Below are 16,609 nucleotides of genomic sequence, written 5' to 3' on the forward strand. Positions count from 1 at the left end.
TGGCAAGCTTATGCAAGGGTTTCACCATTGTCAGTGGCTACCTCCCATCCTCTCAGTGGAAATGTTCAACGCACCCTGTCACGGCACGGCTATCCATCTGTCGGTTCTCAATCAGGCCGGAATAGAATCCAGTGATTCTTTTGCGTCTGTCACTAACGCCCCGCCCTCAGGAGTATGAAGCTCGTCACAGTCATTCAATCATTGAATCCTACTCAGAATACCACAGACAAGGTTAGACCTTCCGGATTCTCTTGAATGCCGCCATCAGTTCTAGCCTATACCACGAAGACTCTAATCTCACGGAATGGCTGGCTCGTTTGTCAGGCGAGCACTCGGTTGTCAGGCGATCAACCATGCATCGTGTATCAGGAATCCAAGAGATATTCACCCAATCTAATGTAGAACGGAGGTGGTTGTCAGGCACATGTTCATAGGTGAGAATGATGATGAGTGTCACGGATCATCACATTCATCAAGTTGAAGAACAAGTGATATCTTAGAACAAGAACAAGCGGAATTGAATAGAAGAACAATAGTAATTGCATTAATACTCGAGGTACAGCAGAGCTCCACACCTTAATCTATGGTGTGTAGAAACTCCACCGTTGAAAATACATAAGAACAAGGTCTAGGCATGGCCGAATGGCCAGCCTCCCAAAGTGATCTAAGAACTAAATGTCCAAAGATGATCAAAGGATCTAAAATAATCCAAAGATTGAAAATACAATAGTAAAAGGTCCTACTTATAGAGAACTAGTAGCCTAGGGTGTACAGAGATGAGTAAATGACATAAAAATCCACTTCCGGGCCCACTTGGTGTGTGCTTGGGCTGAGCATTGAAGCATTTTCGTGTAGAGATTCTTCTTGGAGTTAAACGCCAGCTTTTGTGCCAGTTTGGGCGTTTAACTCCCATTTTGGTGCCAGTTCCGGCGTTTAACGCTGGAATTTCTGAGGGTGACTTTGAACGCCAGTTTGGGCCATCAAATCTTGGGCAAAGTATGGACTATCATATATTGCTGGAAAGCCCAGGATGTCTACTTTCCAACGACGTTGAGAGCGCGCCAATTGAGCTTCTGTAGCTCCAGAAAATCTACTTCGAGTGCAGGGAGGTCAGAATCCAACAGCATCTGCAGTCTTTTTCATTCTCTGAATTAGATTTTTGCTCAGGTCCCTCAATTTCAGCCAGAAAATACCTGAAATCACAGAAAAACACACAAACTCATAGTAAAGTCCAGAAAAGTGAATTTTAACTAAAAACTAATAAAAATATACTAAAAACTAACTAGATCATACTAAAAACATACTAAAAACAATGCCAAAAAGCGTACAAATTATCCGCTCATCACAACACCAAACTTAAATTGTTGCTTGTCCTCAAGTAACTGAAAATCAAATAAGATAAAAAGAAGAGAATATGTAATGAATTCCAAAAACATCTATGAAGATCAGTATTAATTAGATGAGCGGGGTTTTTAGCTTTTTGCCTCTGAACAGTTTTGGCATCTCACTCTATCCTTTGAAATTCAGAATGGTTGGCTTCTTTAGGAACTCAGAATCCAGATAGTGTTATTGATTCTCCTAGTTAAGTATGATGATTCTTGAACATAGCTACTTATTGAGTCTTGGCCGTGGCCCAAAGCACTCTGTCTTCCAGTATTACCACCGGATACATACATGCCACAGACACATAATTGGGTGAACCTTTTCAGATTGTGACTCAGCTTTGCTAGAGTCCCCAATTAGAGGTATCCAGGGTTCTTAAGCACACTCTTATTGCCTTGGATCACAACTTTATTTCTTTCTTTTTCTCTCTCTTCTCTTTTTTTTCGTTCTTTTTTTTTTTCGTTTTTCTCCTTCTCTCTTTTTTTTATTGCTTTTTCTTGCTTCAAGAATCATTTTTATGATTTTTCAGATCCTCAATAACATGTCTCCTTTTTCATCATTCTTTCAAGAGCCAACATTCATGAACCACAAATTCAAAAGACGTATGCACTGTTTAAGCATACATTCAGAAAACAAGAGTATTGCCACCACATCAAAATAATTAAACTGTTATAAAATTCAAAATTCATGCAATTCTTTTCTTTTTCAATTAAGAACATTTTTTATTCAAGAGAGGTGATGGATTCATAGGACATTCATAACTTTAAGGCATAGACACTAAGACACTAATGATCACAAGACACAAACATAGATAAACATAAGCACTAAAATTTGAAAAACAGAAAATAAAGAACAAGGAGATTAAAGAACGGGTCCACCTTAGTGATGGCGGCTTGTTCTTCCTCTTGAAGATCCTATGGAGTGCTTGAGCTCCTCAATGTCTCTTCCTTGTCTTTGTTGCTCCTCTCTCATGATTCTTTGATCTTCTCTAATTTCATGGAGGAGGACAGAGTGTTCTTGGTGCTCCACCCTTAGTTGTCCCATGTTGGAACTCAATTCTCCTGGGGAGGTGTTTAGTTGCTCCCAATAGTTTTGTGGAGGAAAGTGCATCCCTTGAGGAATCTCAAGGATCTCATGATGAGTGGGGTCTCTTGTGTGCTCCATCCTCTTCTTAGTGATGGGCTTGTCCTCATCAATGGGGATGTCTCCCTCTATGTCAACTCCAACTGAATAACAGAGGTGACAAATGAGATGAGGAAAGGCTAACCTTGCCAAGGTAGAGGACTTGTCCGCCACCTTATAAAGTTCTTGGGATATCACCTCATGAACTTCTATTTCTTCTCCAATCATGATGCTATGAATCATGATAGCCCGGTCTATAGTAACTTCAGACCGGTTGCTAGTGGGAATGATTGAGCGTTGGATAAACTCCAACCATCCTCTAGCCACGGGTTTGAGGTCATGCCTTCTCAATTGAACCGGCTTCCCTCTTGAATCTCTCTTCCATTGGGCGCCCTCTTCACATATGACTGTGAGGAATTGGTCCAACCTTTGATCAAAGTTGACCCTTCTAGTGTAAGGATGTTCATCTCCTTGCATCATGGGCAAGTTGAATGCCAACCTTACATTTTCCGGACTAAAAACCAAGTATTTCCCCCGAACCATAGTAAGCCAATTCTTAGGATCCGGGTTCATACTTTGATCATGGTTCTTGGTGGTCCATGCATTGGCATAGAACTCTTGAACCATCAAGATTCCGACTTGTTGAATGGGGTTGGTAAGAACTTCCCAACCTCTTCTTCGGATCTCATGTCGGATCTCCGGATATTCACTCTTTTTGAGTGAGAAAGGGACCTCGGGGATCACCTTCTTCAAGGCCACAACTTCATAGAAGTGGTCTTGATGCACCCTTGAGATGAATCTCTCCATCTCCCATGACTCGGAGGTGGAAGCTTTTGCTTTCCCTTTCCTCTTTCTAGAGGTTTCTCCAGCCTTGGATGCCATAAATGGTTATGGAAAAACAAAAAGCAATGCTTTTACCACACCAAACTTAAAAGGTTTGCTCGTCCTCGAGCAAAAGAAGAAAGAAGAGAGTAGAAGAAGAAGAAATGAAGGGAAAAGGGAATGGCTTGTGTTCGGCCAAAAGGGGGAGAAGTGGTGTTTAGGTTGTGTGAAAATGAAGGAGTGAAGAAGGGTTTATATAGGAGTGGTGGGAGTCATGGTTCGGTCATGTATGGGTGGGTTTGGGAGGGAAAGTGGTTTGAATTTGAATGGTGAGGTAGGTGGGGTTTTATGAATGATGGATGTGAGTGGTGAAGAGAAAGATGGGATTTGATAGGTGAAGGGCTTTTGGGGAAGAGGTGTTGAGGTGATTGGTGAAAAAGAGAGAGTGGTGGGGTAGGTGGGGATCCTGTGGGGTCCACAGATCCTGAGGTGTCAAGGAAAAGTCATCCCTGCACCAAATGGCAAGCAAAATTGCGTTTTGAGCCAATTCTGGCGTTAAACGCCGGGCTGGTGCCCTTTTCTGGCGTTTAACGCCAAGTGCTTGCCCTTTTCTGGCGTTTAACGCCAGTCTGGTGCCCCTTTCTGGCGTTAAACGCCCAGAATGGTGCCAGACTGGGCGTTAAACGCCCAACAGCTAGCCTTACTGGCGTTTAAACGCCAGCAAGCTCTCCTCCAGGGTGTGCTGTTTTTCTTTCTGTTTTTCATTCTGTTTTTGCTTTTTTCATTGATTTTGTGACTTCTCATGATCATCAACCTACAAAAAACATAAAATAACAAAAGAGAATAGATAAAATATAGCATTGGGTTGCCTCCCAACAAGCGCTTCTTTAATGTCATTAGCTTGACAGAGGACTCTCATGGAGCCTCAGAAATGCTCAGAGCTATGTTGGAACCTGCCAACACCAAACTTAGAGTTTGAATGTGGGGGTTCAACACCAAACATAGAGTTTGGTTGTGACCTCCCAACACCAAACTTAGAGTTTGACTGTGGGGGCTCTGTGTGGCTCTGTTTTGAGAGAAGCTCTTAATGCTTCCTCTCCATGGTGACAGAGGGATATCCTTGAGCCTTAAACACAAAGGATTCTTCATTCGCTTGAATGATCAATTCCCCTCTATCAACATCAATCACTGCCTTTGCTGTGGCTAGGAAGGGTCTGCCAAGGATGATGGATTCATCCATGCACTTCCCAGTCTCTAGGACTATGAAATCAGCAGGGATGTAATGGTCTTCAACTTTTACCAGAACATCCTCTACAAGTCCATGAGCTTGTTTTCTTGAGTTGTCTGCCATCTCTAGTGAGATTTTTGCAGCTTGCACCTCAAAGATCCCTAACTTCTCCATTACAGAGAGAGGCATGAGGTTTACACTTGACCCTAAGTCACACAAGGCCTTCTTGAAGGTCATGGTGCCTATGGTACAAGGTATTGAAAACTTCCCAGGATCCTGTCTCTTTTGAGGCAATTTCTGCCTAGACAAGTCATCCAGTTCTTTGGTGAGCAAAGGGGGTTCATCTTCCCAAGTCTCATTTCCACATAACTTGTCATTTAGCTTCATGATTGCTCCAAGGTATTTAGCAACTTGCTCTTCAGTGACATACTCATCCTCTTCAAAGGAAGAATACTCATCAGAGCTCATGAATGGCAGAAGTAAGTCCAATGGAATCTCTATGGTCTCATTTTGAGCCTCAGATTTCCATGGTTCCTCATTGGGGAACTCATTGGAGGCCAGTGGACGTCCATTGAGGTCTTCCTCAGTGGCGTTCACTGCCTCTTCCTCCTCTCCAAATTCGGCCATGTTGATGGCTTTGCACTCTCCTTTTGGATTTTCTTCTGTATTGCTTGGAAGAGTACTAGGAGGGAGTTCAGTAATTTTCTTACTCAGCTGACCCACTTGTGCCTCCAAATTTCTAATGGAGGATCTTGTTTCAGTCATGAAACTTTGAGTGGTTTTGATTAGATCAGAGAACATGGTTGCTAAGTCAGAGTTACTCTGCTTAGAATTCTCTGTCTGTTGCTGAGAAGATGATGGAAAAGGCTTGCTATTGCTAAACCTGTTTCTTCCACCATTATTATTGTTGAAACCTTGTTGAGGTCTCTGTTGATCCTTCCATGAGAGATTTGGATGATTTCTCCATGAAGGATTATAGGTGTTTCCATAGGGTTCTCCCATGTAATTCACCTCTTCCATTGAAGGGTTCTCAGGATCATAAGCTTCTTCCTCAGATGAAGCTTCCTTAGTACTGCTTGGTGCATTTTGCATTCCAGACAGACTTTGAGAAATCATATTGACTTGTTGAGTCAATATTTTATTCTGAGCCAGTATGGCATTCAGAGTGTCAATCTCAAGAACTCCTTTCTTCTGACTAGTCCCATTGTTCACAGGATTCCTTTCAGAAGTGTACATGAGTTGGTTATTTGCAACCATTTCAATCAGCTCTTGAGCTTCTGTAGGCGTCTTCTTCAGATGAAGAGATCCTCCAGCAGAGCTATCCAAAGACATCTTGGACAGTTTAGAGAGACCATCATAGAAAATTCTTATGATGCTCCATTCAGAAAGCATATCAGAGGGACACTTTCTGATTAATTGTTTGTATCTTTCCCAAGCTTCATAGAGGGATTCTCCTTCCTTCTGTCTGAAGGTTTGGACTTCCACTCTAAGCTTACTCAATTTTTGAGGTGGAAAGAACTTTGCCAAGAAGGCATTGACTAGCTTTTCCCAAGAGTTCAGGCTTTCTTTAGGTTGAGAATCCAACCATATTCTAGCTCTGTCTCTTACAGCAAAAGGGAATAGCATAAGTCTGTAGACCTCAGGGTCAACCCCATTAGTCTTGACAGTGTCACAGATTTGCAAGAACTCAGCTAAGAACTGATGAGGATCTTCCAATGGAAGTCCATGGAACTTGCAATTCTGTTGCATTAGAGAAACTAATTGAGGCTTAAGCTCAAAGTTGTTTGCTCCAATGGCAGGGATAGAGATGCTTCTCCCATAGAAGTCGGGAGTAGGTGCAGTAAAGTCACCCAGCACCTTCCTTGCATTGTTGGCATTGTTGTTGTTTCCGGCTGCCATGTGTTCTTCTTCTTTGAAGATTTCTGTTAGGTCCTCTACAGAGAATTGTGCCTTAGCTTCTCTTAGTTTTCGCTTCAAGGTCCTTTCAGGTTCAGGGTCAGCCTCAACAAGAATGCTTTTGTCCTTGCTCCTGCTCATAAGAAAGAGAAGAGAACAAGAAAATATAGAATCCTCTATGTCACAGTATAGAGATTCCTTGAGGTGTCAGAGGAAAAGAAAAATGGAAGGCAGAAGTAGAAAATTCGAACTTATCAAAGAAGATGGAGTTCGAATTTTTCATTAAGGAATAGTGTTAGTCCATAAATAGAAGGAGGTGAGAAGAGGGGAAGTGATTTTCGAAAATTTAAGTAAAAGATTTTGAAAACATTTTGAAAAACATCACTTGATTTTCGAAAACCATGATTGAGAAGGAAGTAAAGTGATTTTCGAAAAAGATTTTGAAATTGGAAATCAAAAAGATTTGATTGAGAACTATTTTGAAAAAGATGTGGTTAAGAAGATATGATTGGTTTAAAAAAAGAGATGTGATTGAGAAGATATGATTTGAAAAACATTTTAAGAAGATTTGATTTTGAAAATTAATGACTTGGCTATCAAGAAAAGATATGATTCAAACATTAAACCTTTCTCAACAGAAAAGGCAACATACTTGAAATGTTGAATCAAATCACTAATTGATAGCAAGTATCCTTAAAAATAGAAAGAAATTGATTTTGAAAAAGATTTGATTGAGAAGATTTGATTTGAAAAAGATTTGATTTTGAAAAGATTTTGAAAACTTGAAAAAAAATTGAATTGAAAACAGAATCTTCCCTCTTGTGCCATCCTGGCGTTAAACGCCCAGAATGGTGCACATTCTGGCGTTTAACGCCCAAAACACTACCTTTTTGGGGTTAAACGCCCAACCAGGTACCCTGGCTGGCGTTTAAACGCCAGTCTGTCCTTCTTCACTGGGCGTTTTGAACGCCCACCCTTTTCTGTGCAAATCCTCTGCTGTATGTTCTGAATCTTCAATTCTCTGTATTATTGACTTGAAAAGACACAGATTAAAAATATTTTTGGATTTTTGATAATGAGGAGTAATCAAAATGCAACTAAAATCAAATAACCATGCATGCAAGACACCAAACTTAGCAGTTTGTATACTACTGACACTAATGAGAATGCATATGAGACACATAAACACTCAAGTCAAGAGAATTCAAAGATCAGAATAAGAAAATCATCAAGAACAACTTGAAGATCCTTAAGACACATGAATGAATGCATGCAATTGACACCAAACTTAAAAAGAAACACTAGACTCAAACAAGAAATTTTTGGATTTTATGATTTTGTAAATTTTTTTTTTGGATTTTCGAAAATTAAGTGGAAAAAGGTATCAAAATTCTTAATGAGAATTCCAGGAATCATGCAATGTTTAGTCTAAGACTCCGGTCCAAGAATTAGACATGGCTTCACAGCCAGCCAAGCTTTCAAAGAAAGCTTCGGTCCAAAACACTAGACATGGCCAAAGGCCAGCCAAGCCTTAGCAGATCACTGCTCCAACAGCAAGATTGATAGAAATCAACAAGCTCTTGTGATGATAAGTTGAAACCTCGGTCCAATAAAATTAGACATGGCTTCACAGCCAGCCAGACTTCAACAAATCATCATGAAACTCTAGAATTCATCTTCAAGAATTCTGAAGAAAAAATACCTAATCTAAGCAACAAGATGAACCGTCAGTTGTCCAAACTCAACAATCCCCGGCAACGGCGCCAAAAACGTGGTGCACGAAATTGTGATCACTACTTTTCACAACTCAAATAATCCCTGGTGATGAAACCAAAAACTTGGTGTTCAATACCATGACATAAACACAACTTCGCACAACTAACCAGCAAGTGTACTGGGTCGTCCAAGTAATAAACCTTACGCGAGTAAGGGTCGATCCCACAGAGATTGTTGGTATGAAGCAAGCTATGGTCACCTTGTAAATCTTAGTCAGGCAAACTCAAATGGATATGGGTGATATACGAATAAACCATAAAGATAAAGATAGAGATACTTATGTAATTCATTGGTAGGAATTTCAGATAAGCGTATGGAGATGCTGGTCCCTTCCGTCTCTCTGCTTTCCTACTGTCTTCATCCAATCCTTCTTACTCCTTTCCATGGCAAGCTTATGCAAGGGTTTCACCGTTGTCAGTGGCTACCTCCCATCCTCTCAGTGAAAATGTTCAACGCACCCTGTCACGGCACGGCTATCCATCTGTCGGTTCTCAATCAGGCCGGAATAGAATCCAGTGATTCTTTTGCGTCTGTCACTAACGCCCCGCCCTCAGGAGTTTGAAGCTCGTCACAGTCATTCAATCATTGAATCCTACTCAGAATACCACAGACAAGGTTAGACCTTCCGGATTCTCTTGAATGCCGCCATCAGTTCTAGCCTATACCACGAAGACTCTGATCTCACGGAATGGCTGGCTCGTTTGTCAGGCGAGCACTCGGTTGTCAGGCGATCAACCATGCATCGTGTATCAGGAATCCAAGAGATATTCACCCAATCTAATGTAGAACGGAGGTGGTTGTCAGGCACATGTTCATAGGTGAGAATGATGATGAGTGTCACGGATCATCACATTCATCAAGTTGAAGAACAAGTGATATCTTAGAACAAGAACAAGCGGAATTGAATAGAAGAACAATAGTAATTGCATTAATACTCGAGGTACAGCAGAGCTCCACACCTTAATCTATGGTGTGTAGAAACTCCACCGTTGAAAATACGTAAGAACAAGGTCTAGGCATGGCCAAATGGCCAGCCTCCCAAAGTGATCTAAGAACTAAATGTCCAAAGATGATCAAAGGATCTAAAATAATCCAAAGATTGAAAATACAATAGTAAAAGGTCCTACTTACAGAGAACTAGTAGCCTAGGGTGTACAGAGATGAGTAAATGACATAAAAATCCACTTCCGGGCCCACTTGGTGTGTGCTTGGGCTGAGCATTGAAGCATTTTCGTGTAGAGACTCTTCTTGGAGTTAAACGCCAGCTTTTGTGCCAGTTTGGGCGTTTAACTCCCATTTTGGTGCCAGTTCCGGCGTTTAACGCTGGAATTTCTGAGGGTGACTTTGAACGCCGGTTTGGGCCATCAAATCTTGGGCAAAGTATGGACTATCATATATTGCTGGAAAGCCCAGGATGTCTACTTTCCAACGCCGTTGAGAGCGCGCCAATTGGGCTTCTGTAGCTCCAGAAAATCCACTTCGAGTGCAGGGAGGTCAGAATCCAACAGCATCTGCAGTCCTTTTCAGTCTCTGAATCAGATTTTTGCTCAGGTCCCTCAATTTCAGCCAGAAAATACCTGAAATCACAGAAAAACACACAAACTCATAGTAAAGTCCAGAAAGGTGAATTTTAACTAAAAACTAATAAAAATATACTAAAAACTAACTAGATCATACTAAAAACATACTAAAAACAATGCCAAAAGGCGTACAAATTATCCGCTCATCACTGATCCAGAACCTGAAAGGACTTTGAAGAGAAAACTAAGAGAAGCTAAATTACAATAATTCAGAGACAACCTTGCTGAAATTTTCGAACAAGAAAAGGAGATGGCAGCCGAACCCAACAATAATAATGTAAGGAGGATGCTTAGTGATTATACTACACCTACTTCCAAGTTTGATGGAAGAAGCATCTCAATCCCTGCCATTGGAGCAAATAATTTTGAGCTGAAACCTTAACTAGTTGCTCTAATACAACAAAACTGCAAGTTTCATAGACTTCCATCAGAAGATCCCTACCAGTTTTTAACCGAGTTCTTGCAGATCTGTGAGACTGTTAAGACTAATAGAGTAGATCCTGAAGTCTACAGACTCATGCTTTTCCCTTTTGCTGTAAGAGACAGAGCTAGAACATGGTTGGACTCTCAACCTAAAGATAGCCTGGACTCCTGGGATAAGCTGGTCACGGCCTTCTTGGCTAAGTTCTTTCCTCCTCAAAAGCTGAGCAAGCTTAGAGTGGATGTTCAGACCTTCAAACAAAAAGATGGTGAATCCCTCTATGAAGCTTGGGAAAGATACAAGCAGATGACCAAAAGATGTCCTTCTGACATGTTTTCAGAATGGACTATGATAGATATATTCTATTATGGTCTATCTGAGTTTTCCAAAATGTCATTGGACCATTCTGCAGGTGGATCTATTCACCTAAAGAAAATGCCTGCAGAAGCTCAAGAACTTATTGACATGGTTGCAAATAACCAGTTCATGTACACTTCTGAGAGGAATTCTGTGAATAATGGGATGCCTCAGAGGAAAGGAGTTCTTAAAATTGATGCTCTTAATGCCATATTGACTCAGAACAAAGTGTTGACTCAGCAAGTCAACATGATTTCTCAAAGTCTGAATGGATGGCAAAATGCATCCAACAGTACTAAAGAGGCATCTTCTGAAGAAGAAGCTTATGATCCTGAGAACCCTGCAATGGTAGAGGTAAATTACATGGGTGAATCTTATGGAAACACCTATAACTCATCATGGAGAAATCACCCAAATTTCTCATGGAAGGATCAACAAAGGCCTCAACTAGGCTTTAATAATGGTGGAAGAAATAGGTTTAGCAATAGCAAGCCTTTTCCATCATCTTCTCAGCAACAGACAGAGAATTCTGAACAGAGCACCTCTAACTTATCAAACATAGTCTCTGATCTGTCTAAAGCCACTTTAAATTTCATGAGTGAAACAAGGTCCTCCATTAGAAATTTGGAGGCACAAGTGGGCCAGCTGAGTAAGAAAGTCACTGAAACTCCTTCTAGTACTCTCCCAAGCAATACAGAAGAGAATCCAAAGAGAGAGCGCAAGGCCATTGATATAGTCAATATGGCCGAATGCAAGGAAGAAGGGGAGGACATGAATCCCAATGAGGAAGACCTCATGGGACGTCTCCCATCCAAGAAGGAGTTCCCTACTGAGGACCCAAAGGAATCTGAGGCTCATATAGAGACCATAGAGATTCCATTAAACCTTCTTCTGCCATTCATGAGCTCTGAAGACTATTCTTCCTCTGAAAAGGATGAAGATGTAACTGGAGAGCAAGTTTCTCAATGTCTAGGAGCCATCATGAAGCTAAATGCCAAGTTATTTGGTAATGAGAGGAAGCATGAACAACTTCTCTCAATGCAGAGTCAAACTGAGCCCCTACAGTCAAACTCTAAGTTTGGTGTTGGGAGGCCACAACCAAACTCTAAGTTTGGTGTTGAACCCCCCATTCAAACTCTAAGTTTGGTGTTGTAAGGTCCCAACAATGCTCTGAACATCTGTGAAGCTCCATGAGAGCTCACTGTCAAGCTATTGACGTTAAAGAAGCGCTTATTGAGAGGCAACCCAATTTTTATTTATCTAACTTTATTTTTCTTTTTTTTTTGTTCTTTTATGTTTTATTAGGTTCATGATCATGTGGAGTCACGAAAAAAATACTAAAATTAAAAACAGAATAAAAAATAGCAGAAGAAAAATCACACCCTGGAGGAAGGACTTTCTGGCATTTAAACGCCAGTAAGGAGCATCTGGCTGGCGTTCAACGCCAGAACAGAGCATAGAGCTGGCGCTGAATGCCAGAAGCAAGCATGGAACTGGCGTTCAACGCCAGAAACATGCTGCACATGGGCATTAAACGCCCAGAACATGCATCACCTCGGCGTTTGAACGCCAGAATTGTATGCAAAGGTGTTTTACATGCCTAATTGGTGTAGGGATGTAAATCCTTGACACCTCAGGATCTGTGGACCCCACAGGATCCCCACCTACCTCAACTCACCTTCTCTCTTCTTCACCAATCACCTTAATCCCTCTTCCCCGTCATCTCTTCACCACTCACATCCATCCATCCTCCCCACCCAAACCCACCCTACATGGCCGAAACACAAACATCTCTCCCTCTCCCCCATATCTTCTTCTCCTTCTTCTATTCTTTCTTCTTTTGCTCGAGGGCGAGCAACATTCTAAGTTTGGTGTGGTAAAATCATAGCTTTTTTTACTTTTCTTGCTTTTCCATAACCATTGATGGCACCTAAGGCTAGAGAAACCTCAAAAAAAAAAAGAGAAAAGAAAGAGAAGAGAAAAGAGAAGACAAAAGCTTCCACCTCTGAGTCATGGGAGATGGAGAGATTCATCTCAATGGTCCATAGCTCAGTAGAAGAGCATTTGACTGCACATCAAGAGAGCATGAGGAATTCCCTCATCAAGAAATCCCTGAGATACCTCAGTGGATACATGTTCCTCCACATAATTATTGGAAGCAACTAAGGATAGGAACACCAAAATCACTAGGGATCATGCAACAGAAGCAAGAAAGAGACATAGAAGAGCTTAAGGACATCATTGGTCCTTCAAGAAGAAGACGCCACTAAGGTGGATTCATTCCTTGTTCTTATTTCTCTATTTTTTTATTTTTATGCTATATATTTGTTTATGTTTTGTGTCTCTACTTCATGATCATTAGTAGTTAGTAACTATGTCCAAAGGCTATGAATAATTCCATGAATCCTTCACCTCTCTTAAATGAAAAATGTTTCTAATTCAAAAGAACAAGAAGTACATGAGTTTCAAATTCATCCTTGAATTTAGTTTAATTATATTGATGTGGTGACAATACTTTTTGTTTTCTGAATGAATGCTTGATCAGTGCATATTTTTTATCTTGTTGTTTATGAATGTTAAAATTGTTGGCTCTTGAAAGAATGATGAACAAGGAGAAATGTTATTGATAATCTAAAAAATCATGAAAATTGGTTCTAGAAGCAAGAGAAAGCAGTGAATAGCAAAAGCTTGCGAAAAAAAAGTGGCGAAAAAAATTTAAATAAAAAAAAGAAAAAGAAAGCAGAAAAAGCCAATAGCCCTTAAAACCAAAAGGCAAAGGTAAAAAGGATCCAAGGCTTTGAGCATCAATGGATAGGAGGGCCCAAGGAAATAAAATCCAGGCCTAAGCGGCTAAATCAAGCTGTCCCTAACCATGTGCTTGTGCCATGCAGGTCCAAGTGAAAATCTTGAGACTGAGTGGTTAAAGTCGTGATCCAAAGCAAAAAGAGTGTGCTTAAGAGCTCTGGACACCTCTAACTGGGGACTCTAGCAAAGCTGAGTCACAATCTAAAAAGGTTCACCCAGCTATGTGTCTGTGGCATTTCTGTATCCGGTGGTAATACTGGAAAACAAAGTGCTTAAAGCCACGGCCAAGACTCATAAAAGTAGCTGTGTTCAAGAATCAACATACTTAACTAGGAGAATCAATAACACTATCTGAAATTCTAAGTTCCTATAGATGTGAATCATTCTAAACTTCAAAGGAAAAAGTGAGATGCCAAAACTATTCAGAGGCAAAAAGCTACAAGTCCCGCTCATCTAATTAGAATTAATATTCATTGATATTTTGGAATTTATAGTATATTCTCTTCTTTTTATCCTAATTGATTTTCGGTTGCTTGGGGACAAGCAACAATTTAAGTTTGGTGTTGTGATGAGCGGATAATTTATACGCTTTTTGGCATTGCTTTTAGGTAGTTTTTAGTAGGATCTAGCTACTTTTAGGGATGTTTTCATTAATTTTTATGCTAAATTCACATTTCTGGACTTTACTATGAGTTTGTGTATTTTTCTATGATTTCAGGTATTTTCTGGCTGAAATTGAGGGACCTGAGCAAAACTCTGATAGGAGGCTGACAAAGGACCACTGATGCTGTTGGAATCTGACCTCCCTGCACTCAAAATGGATTTTCTGGAGCTACAGAACACCAAATGGCGCAATCTCAACGGTGTTGGAAAGTAAACATCCAGAGCTTTCCAGAAATATATAATAGTCCATACTTTATTTGATATTTGATGACGTAAACTGGCGCTCAACTCTAGTTCTATGCTGCATTCTGGAGTCAAACGCCAGAAACACGTCACGAACCAGAGTTGAACGCCCAAAACATGTTACAAATTGGCGTTCAACTCCAAGAGAAGCCTCAGCTCGTGGATAGATCAAGCTCAGCCCAAGCACACACCAAGTGGGCCCCGAAAGTGAATTTATGCATCAATTACTTACCTCTGTAAACCCTAGTAGCTAGTTTAGTATAAATAGAACTGTTTACTAGTTTATTAGATATCTTTGACTATATTATTCAATCTTTGGATGTTTACTTCTTAGATCTGGGGGCTGGCCATTCGGCCATGCCTGGACCTTTCACTTATGTATTTTCAACGGTGGAGTTTCTACACACCATAGATTAAGGGTGTGGAGCTCTGCTGTACCTCAAGTTTTAATGCAATTACTACTATTTTCTATCCAATTCGATTTATTCCTGTTCTAAGATATTCGTTGCACTTCAACTTGATGAATGTGATGATCCGTGACGCTCATCATCATTCTCACCTATGAACGCGTGTGACTGACAACCACTTCCGTTCTACCTTAGATCGGGCGCATATCTCTTGGATTCCTTGATCAGAATCTTCGTGGTATAAGCTAGAATTGATGGCGGCATTCATGGGAATCCGGAAAGTCTAACCTTTTCTGTGGTATTTCGAGTAGGATTCCGGGATTGAATGACTGTGACGAGCTTCAAACTCCTGAAGGCTGGGGGTTAGTGACAGACGTAAAAGAATCACTGGATTCTATTCCAACCTGATTGAGAACCGACAAATGATTAGCCGTGCTATGACATAGCATTTGGACCATTTTCACTGAGAGGATGGGATGTAGCCATTGACAATGGTGATGCCCTACATATAGCTTGCCATAGAAAGGAGTGATGAAAAACCAGAAGGAAGAAGTAGGAAAGCAGAGATTCAGAAGGAACACAGCACCTCCATACACCTATCTGAAATTCCCACCATTGGATTACATGAGTAACTTTATCTTTATTTTCTATTTATTTTATTATCATTATTTAAACCAATAATCTCTTAATCCATTTAAATCCGCCTGACTGGGACTTACAAGATGACCATAGCTTGCTTCAAACCAACAATCTCTGTGGGATCAACCCTTACTCACATAAGGTATTACTTGGACGACCCAGTACACTTGTTGGTTAGTTGTGCGGAGTTGTGACAAAGTGTGATTCACGTTTGAGAGCACCAAGCCTTTGGAGCGATTGTTGATGATCACAATTTCGCCCACCAAGGTAATTTCTCAAGAATTGTACAAGGTAGCTGAGAAGCCTCACACCAATGCCAGGTTGGCATTCCACACCTTATTTGTCATCTATACAATTCAGCTGGAATTGTCATAAATGGAGATATCTCCATTGGGGAGGATAAGCCCATCACTAAGAAGCGGATGGAGCAAACTAGAGAGCATGCACAAGAGCCTGCACATCCGCCTCATTATGAAATTCCTGAGATGCCTCAAGGGATATATTTTCCTCCGTTAAGCTATTGGAATCAATGGCAAACTTCTCTTGGAGAATTGAGCACTAACATTGAGGAATTGAGGATGGAGCATCAAGAGCATGCTACCACCCTTAATGAAATAAGAGAAGACCAAAGAGCCATAAAGGAAGACCAAATGTCTCTGAGGGAAGAGCGACAAAGGCAAAGGAGTGACATAGAAGAGATCAAGCATCACATTGGATCCTCAAGGAGGAGCACTAGGCGCCACCATTAAAGGTGGATTCGTTCTCTTTGCACCCCTTTCCTGTTATTTTTCTATTTTCTGTCTATTTTATTTGTTCTCTTGTTCTAGTTGCATGATCATTTGCATTGATGTCTTTAAATTGTAATTCCATATATCTATCATCTTGCTTAAATAATTTTTTTTAAAGAATTGAGAGATGCATAAATTTCAAGTTTAAAATAGGAATAGTTCAATTATGTTGATGTGGTGTCATTTGTTTTTATTTTTTGAATGTATGATTAAACAGTGCATATTTGAAGTTGTCAGTTTAGAATGTTGGCTCTTGAAAGAATAAAGGAAAAGGAAAAATATTATTGGTAATCTAAAAAAATCTAAAAATTGATTGATGAAATAAGAAAAAGCAGCAAAAGGAAAAAGAAAAAGCATGTTGCAAAAGAAAAAAATGATTATGCATGCGAAAAAAATGGCAAAAAAGAAAAAGAAAAAAATAAATAGGAAAAATCCATTACTGCCAAAAGAATACAGGAAAAGGAGGGTAGATTGAAAAA

General features: G+C 40.3%; 2 non-coding genes across 2 annotated transcripts; one reads left to right on the forward strand and one right to left on the reverse strand.

The window, feature by feature from the left end:
- Positions 1-5,941: 5,941 nt before the first annotated feature.
- On the forward strand, positions 5,942-6,049 carry LOC112763380 (small nucleolar RNA R71). Its single transcript, XR_003182866.1, has one exon. It is a non-coding gene; the product is annotated as a small nucleolar RNA R71 (small nucleolar RNA).
- Positions 6,050-10,456: 4,407 nt separating this feature from the next.
- On the reverse strand, positions 10,457-10,560 carry LOC112767014 (small nucleolar RNA R71). The gene has a single exon (XR_003184665.1). It is a non-coding gene; the product is annotated as a small nucleolar RNA R71 (small nucleolar RNA).
- Between the last annotated feature and the right edge of the window lie 6,049 nt (positions 10,561-16,609).

The sequence above is a fragment of the Arachis hypogaea genome, chromosome 2 (genome assembly GCF_003086295.3).
Source record: "Arachis hypogaea cultivar Tifrunner chromosome 2, arahy.Tifrunner.gnm2.J5K5, whole genome shotgun sequence".
NCBI classification, from domain to species: Eukaryota; Viridiplantae; Streptophyta; class Magnoliopsida; order Fabales; family Fabaceae; genus Arachis; species Arachis hypogaea.